This window comes from Peromyscus leucopus, chromosome 1 (assembly GCF_004664715.2).
Source record: "Peromyscus leucopus breed LL Stock chromosome 1, UCI_PerLeu_2.1, whole genome shotgun sequence".
Lineage (NCBI taxonomy): Eukaryota > Metazoa > Chordata > Mammalia > Rodentia > Cricetidae > Peromyscus > Peromyscus leucopus.
In genome coordinates this window covers 103,031,101-103,038,779 of record NC_051063.1, presented here as the reverse complement: position 1 = coordinate 103,038,779, position 7,679 = coordinate 103,031,101, and positions in this window count along the sequence as shown.

Below are 7,679 nucleotides of genomic sequence, written 5' to 3'. Positions count from 1 at the left end.
CCACACACCCACACCCAACACTCACCACTCCCCAGGTTTTAATTCTTTACTCATCTTTGGAAGTCTCTTGTAATCTGGGTGCTTTCTCACACTTCCAGTTCAACACAGGGCCCTCATACTACATCAAATGCATTGGGAGCCCATGTCAGGCTCGGAAGGCTTCATCAGGCTGTCACCTGAGAAGATAGAATGGGTTTATATTTACTCAGATAAGTTACTAAGTTACAAATAGCTGGTGCTGGTCTGGAGCCGACAGTATGAGATGTCACATATTACAACTCACACGTGAACATGCATGGACACGATCTCATATGTTATACGGGGTAAAGAAAGGCAAGGCTGACGTGTCTGATTCTTTGTGTTTATGGATACTAGAGTTTTCTTCTTTATTCAATCAAATTTTTAATCAGCATACAAAATAACAGGTCTATCATGAAATTTTAATATTCATGTATCAGTGTACATTGCTCATAATCACACAACCTTCCCCCTACTGATATTATATATACACTACTTCTTCAAGATTCATGCTTCTACTATACTCAACCCTGGGAACTGTAATATCACAAAGATGTGGGAAAGCAGGACCAACAGAGCATGGGTTGAGAATGTTACCTGCTGGGTTAACAACCAAGTCAGGAGGAACACATGAACTTTTGATGTCATCTTCAAGTTCAAACACATCTGCAAGGAAATACAAGACAATGAAAGAGGGGTACACATAGTATTGTAACAGTCTGTTGATGGATCTGCTCTGGGTCATTGACTTAATCCTTATTTCACATCTGGAGTCCAGGCTCCTGCTCACACAGCTCCCACAAAGGCTTACCAACACTCTGTGAACAGCTCTTCTTAGATCCCTTACCAGAGATGAGGCAACTCATATCCTCTCTCCCCAGTAAGGAGCTACAATCAATCAATCCTGGTAACACAGAGAGCTATGTAGCATGTGGACTGCCAGGGAGAAAGAGGCCATATTTTGACAGATCTGTCTTAGGCCCTGATGTTTTACTCACAAACATACTTGTATTCTCCATATTTGAATAACTTGTGGCCCACAATCAGCTAGTTACTTTTGAATGTCTTTCACTGCTCTCAGTATTTTCTATGTTCTATGATTTGGGTTTGTTTGTCCTACAAAAATCCCCAGTGTGGCCATATAAAGATGGGGAAACCTTTAAGAGGTGATGTCTACTGGGAAGTGACCAGGTCCTGGAGGACATCACCCTTAGAAGAGATCATTCAGTCTTGTGGGATCCTACACATTTCCTGCAAGAGCCAGTCTGGCCCAGAACCTCTCTGGCTTCCTCTCTTGCCATGTGTTCCCTTCTGCACATGGCAATGGCTTCTCTGACATTGTGATAGAGAATATTTCAGCCAGGAAAACCCTAACTAGTCAGCACTTTCATGATATTTAGATTTTCCGGCTGTCAGACTGTGAACTGAGTAAGCACCTTTACTTTACAAACTTTCCATCATCAAGCATTTTGTGATAGTAATAAACACAAACTGAGGAGAAAGCTCAGTGGGTAAAGAACTTGCCTTGCAAACAAAGACCTGAGTTTGATCCCAAGAACCCACAGGGAAAAAGCAGGTGTGATGACAGGCACTTGTATTCCAGCACCAGGTGGTGGAGAGAGATTGGTCCCTGAGATCCCTAAGACTCACTGGACAGCCAGACCAGCCTACTTGGTGTGTATCGCAGGCCTGTGTGGGCCCTGTCTTTACCAAAATTGTGTACTGTGCCAGAGGAATGACACCAGAGATTGTCCTCTGACTTCCACATGCATGTAGCCTCATACATGCATGTTTCCACACAAGTGCCTATGCCTACACATGTACATATACCCACACACATGCATGTGCCCATACATGTGCGTGTAGCACACACAAAAAGAAAAGTAAAACAAAAAGGAAGGAAGGAGACTAACACAACCAGCCTTATTACTACCTGTATCTTGGGGCTGAAGAGATGGCTCAATGGTTGAGAGCACTGGTTGCTCTTAAAGGGGACCTGAGTTCAAGCACCCACATGGCAGTTCACAACTGTCTGTAACTCCAGTTCCAGGGGATCTGACATCCTCATATAGACATATATGCAGGCAAAACCCCAATGTACATTAAATAAATAAATAGATCTTTATAAAAAAAAAAAACTACGTGTATCTTATGATAATGTAATGTTTTCACTGTTCTTTGAGGGGTGAAGATTTTAAGTATACACTGAAGAGCAAGTCAAGGAATGAGATGTAGGTCACTTTCATTGGTTTGGACCCTGCCCTTTATTCCTGCCTAGCAAACCACACACACACACACACACACACACACACACACACACACACACACACTTATCTAAGCCTGTTGCGTTACTGTCCACAGAATTTTGACTTAGTCTGGCAAGATAATCCTCTCCCCACACCTTGAGAATGGCAGAATGGAGCTGCATGCTGTGGCTGACCAGTTGCTCTTGGGAAGGCTGGGACTCCCAGCTCCTCCACAGCTTGGCTTCTCCTGCCCTGAGCCTTAGGGGGCACTGTAGAAACAACAGACCTAGGAGTTCAGCACTGCAGTGAAGGGTCCCACCTTCTGTACATCCTGGACATTTAAAAACTTAATTAAAGCCGGGCGGTGGTGGCGCACGCCTTTAATCCCAGCACTCGGGAGGCAGAGGCAGGCGAACCTCTGTGAGTTCGAGGCCAGCCTGGGCTACCAAGTGAGTTCCAGGAAAGGCGCAAAGCTACACAGAAACCTGTCTCGAAAAACCAAAAAAAAAAAAAAAAAAAAAAAAAAAAAAAAAAAAAAAAAAAAAAAAAACTTAATTAAATTTTATAAAATAACTATCATCAGCTGCATAAGATATCTCCCTAAGTTTTAAAGTCCTCCTAGACAACCTGTTGTGGGAGCACACACCTATAATCCAGCCCTTGGGGGGGAAGTTGGGGCATCCTGAGTCCCAGGCAAGTTTAAGATGGAATGGGACTCTGAAAAAAAAAAAAACAAAAAAAAAAACAAAGGTAAAATTAAGCTCTGCCCAGCCTAGAAACACAGGTGATTTCCTTTGGCTTATATATACACCCTGGAGTCATTTAGGATTCTGCTATGTACTCAAAATGGTTCCTAAGTTTGGTTGTATCAGAAGTTCTCTGAAGTATCTGGAAACTTGTCATCAACAGAGACTTCTGGACCCCAGCTCAATCTCATGCATTTAGTATTTCTAATGAGCTCCTTTGTTAATTTTAACACAATTTGCTTTTTAAAAAAGATTTATTTTTCTTCTTTTTAGTAATGTGTATGCATGCATGTCCTGGAGTTGGTCGGTATGTGCACATGAGTGCAGATGCCCCTGAGGTCAGAATATCAGATCCTCTGGAGCTGGAGATTCAGGCACTTGTGAGTTGCCTGCCATGTGTGATAGAACAGAATTCTGCAAGAGGAAGTACTTGCTCTCACCACTGAGCCATGTCTCCAGCCTACAGTTTTATTTTGGGAAAGTACTGCCCAACATGAATTCCAGCTGGTCAGTTCTGAGGACTGAACCCAGAATGCTGTGCATGCCATGAAAACACTTTTCACTGAGCTACAACCAGCTGCACAGTGAAGCCTCCTTACACAACACACATCTCCACATTCTAGTCTTTCTCTGGCCTCAGCTGGAACCACCCCTTTTCTTGTCTTAAGACTTAGGCTTCAAAGCTCTGAAGTCAGGAAGTTTGAGAAATTCCAGATGGAGGTGCCAAGAGAAAGCGATCTTGTGGGGTTGGTAGGTCAGCAGAGGGACTTTCTCATTCAGAAAGCAGGACTCAGCCAGCCTGGAGTAAGATTCCAATTCTCACCTCCCTGCCCTAGTTCCTCATGTGGTTGATCCAGATGTTTGCCTTTCACCAGACTGGTGTCTACTTCCCTGTGGGACAGCTAAGGACAGCCTATCTGTGCCTTATTGGCACAGATGCCCCTCACAACCCACACAGACTGAAGATACTCAACTTGAGTCTCTTCAACCCCAGTATGAACTCCTGGAACTTGTGCCTGCAAATTAAAAGTCTCCCTGGAAATCTGTGTAGCTAACACCTTAGACCTCAATAAAAACATTCGTCTCTCTCTCTCTCTCTCTCTCTCTCTCTCTCTCTCTCTCTCTCTCTCTCTTTCACTCTCTCTCTCTTTCCTTCATCCCCATCCCCTCTTTCTTCACTCCTCCCACTCTCCTTCCATCCTTCTTTATATCTGCACTCAGTTTCCAAGAGCCTACATTTAAAAAAAGCCTATGTTCTCAACATGCCGGAGACCTGGTGCAGGTCTGGATTAAACTGGGCCATACAGCAAGAAGGCATCTTTTAAAATTCTTAAATTAAAAATGGATAAATAAAGCAAAGAAGAGGATAGAAGATGTTGTTTGCATGGAGCAGGGAGGAAAAATGGGATTAATTAAGCATATCGTTGCTCTGTCATGAAAAATCAAGGAATTATAAAAATGAAAAAGTCAATGTACATAAGAGACCATGTACATGGAGGTCAGTTGCTTCCTGAAGGTCCTAGTAAATTGTGTGTCCTGCATTTTATTTTTAAGTCTCTAGAAAGATGATAGCCTCATGTCTGTCCTTCCTTTATTTAGACCTGTTCCCAGTGTCCCTACATGGGCTATTTCTTGCCCAGAACTGACCTTCTGGCTTTAACCCTTAAGTCATAGACCACCACCCCCCCCCAACACCACTACACCCACTGCAGCCCTCAGATTGTTCTCAGGGTCCCCTCAACTTTAGGGGCTTCCCTTCAGAGACAGAGTTCAGAGTTGTCAGGTACCTGAGCAGGTCTTTGGTGGCTGGGTCTCTGGCCTCTTCTAAAATCAAGTGTTGCAAAAGGTTGTGCTGTGGCCTTTTATCCTGTGGACAACACAGTTTCAGTTTCAGGTTGGATTTGAAAGGGAAGCCAGAGAGTTTATGAACTACTTAAATTAGACAATTGTACTTTGTTGCTATACCTTTTCCATTTTCCATCTTTTTTATTTGCTTTTGTTTGAGACAAGGTCCCCTTAGCCAGGATTGGCTTCTTCAAGGCTATGTAGGTGAGGATAATCTGGACTCCTGATTCTCTTTCCACAAAACTAGATTTATTTGTGCAAAAATAGAACCCAGTACCTTGTGCTGCTTGGCAATCACTCTACCAGCCAAACTGCATCCCCATCCTGCATCTTGTACTTTGTCTGTACCAAAATGAGGCAGAATCTTTCTATTGTTCCTCACAGGACTGGTGTGTGTGTGTGTGTGTGTGTGTGTGAGAGAGAGAGAGAGAGAGAGTGTGTGTGTGTGTGAGATGTGTGAGATGAGAGTGAGAGTGAGAGGAGGGGGGACAGAGAGGACAAAGACAGAGACAGAGACAGATATTGCAGAAAGCAGAAGTTGGTTGACTATACACCATTTTACAAATTATCTGAAAGTCTGTTGTGTGGAGCTCCTCTCTCTCTCTCTCTCTCTCTCTCTCTCTCTCTCTCTCTCTCTCTCTCTCTCTCTCTCCTTGTTTGGTGTGTGTGTGTGTGTGTGTGTGTGTGTGTGTGTATGTCCCCTATGTGTGTTGATTTGAGGGTGTCAGATCCCCTGGAACTGGATTTACAGACAGTTGTGAGCTGCCACGTGGAGCCTGAGAATTGAACCTAGGTCCTCTGGAAGAACAGCCAATGCTTTTAATTCCTGAGCCCTGAGCCATCTCTCCAGCCCCCTGTGGCTCACATCTTTAATCCCAGCACTAGGGAGGCTGAAGCTGAAGAATCTCTGAATTTGAGACCAGCCAGGTCTACATAGTGAGACCCTGTGAACAAAACAAAACCACCACCAAATTGCCTGAGGCCTTTAGGGCAATTAGGTAAAGGTGAAAAGAGGTGACCAAGTTTTTTTTTTTTTTTTTTTTTTTTATTGATTCTTTGGGAATTTCACACCATGCACCCTAATCCCACCCATCCTCCAGTTCCTCCACATGGACCCCTCACTCTTGTGATCCCCTGAAAGAAAACTCAAAATTAATTAATAAATTAAAGCTAACGGTTAAAAAAGGAAGAAAAATGCTAAAAAAAAAATACATTAAAGATTCAAAATTAAAAATATACAATTAAAAATTTTCAATTAAAATAAAAAAATCAATTAAAATTTAAAAACCTACAAATGAACCCAAAAACAAACAAGCAAGCAATCAAAATAAGACAAAATGAAACAAAACAAAAAACCACTTTGTTCCTCTGTGGCAGGGTCCTGTGCTGTTGTTCCCTTTGCGGAGGGGGCCAAGTAGGTGCAGAGTCAAACCACACAGACTCTGGGAGGATGTTGAAAGAACAAGCTCAGTCTATTCAGGAAGAGGCAAGCCTTTTATACCCTCCACCCTGCCCTGGGGGGAGGTCTGAAGAATATGCATCTGCTGGTGTGACATGGCTGCCTCTCATTGGTCTAGGTCATCTCCAGATCATGTCTCAGCTGCTGTTGCTAAGACCATCAGGCAGACCCAGCCTGGCTCTCAGAAAGTATCTTTTTTACTTGTTTGGGCCTCAAGCCTGCTAGGGATGAGTCATCCCACAGTGCCTCCATTTTTGTCTCTCCATCCCTTCTTCATCTCACTGGCATTGGGAGCTGCTGTGTATCAAGCAGTATACTCTTTTGTCCCAACAGCTTTCCTTGCAAATGTGCATTGTATGTGCTGTTGGTCAGGTTCAAGGCCAGTAGCCTCTGGCGCACCATCCACACTGGATCCCCAGGGAAACTCCCCAGAAATCCCGCTGTTGCTCCAGGTCATGTAGACGATGTGGCCATAGGTCTGAGGACCAGTCCCTTCATGCACTCCAGCAGGTCGTAGATGGGGTAGATGTTGGAGGGTGCCAGCTCAAATCCCTGGTTTGTAGCTGTGTGGCTGCTGAGTTGGTCAGTCTGGGTTGTTGGGACAAGCCCCCTCAGGTGAGGGGTGGGACCAGTTCTCCCCTGCTGGTGGTGAAGGGTGGGGCCAGCATTCCCTAGTGTGGGGTGCCAGCTCTCCTATTAGGGGCAGAGCCATCTTCCCATGCCAGGGGTATTGGGGTCAGTTATCCCAGAGCTGGTGAAGGATAGGGTCAGCGCTCCAAAGATTGGAGAGGTGGGAAGGGGCAGCTCTCCCCTGGCCAGTGAGGGGAGGGGCCAGCACAACAAGACCCTTGTACTTCAACTCACGGTTCAGCACATGGTTCCCATAGGCCCCTGTGGTAACATGGCAACTGATATCAACACAGACCCTATCTGTGGCAGGGCCATGGACACAGACATGGCCGTCAACAGTAGCATGGGCTCTGATGTCACCATGGCCCTGGGTAGTAACAGAGGCCTCTCAGATTAGCATGGGCCTAGAAGTGCCAGGTTCCCAGACTCCACCACGGTCCCAGGTGGTGGTAGAGACCCTGAGCAGCCACATGGCCCCTAATGGCAATAGAAGACATAGACCCTGGTTGTATACAGGCCACAGACTTAGACATGGCCCTAGCAGTAATTCAGGTCAGATGCCACTATGGCCCTAGGTGGCAGCACAGACCACACAGACTGGCATCACCATGACTGAAGGATGGCCCTCAGACACAAAAATACCTCCAGGTGGAGGCCTAGATGCCAGGCACCCACCCCATCCTCCACGGCAACAGGAACCTTGATTATCAACACAGACTCTGGCTGTGGTAGGGT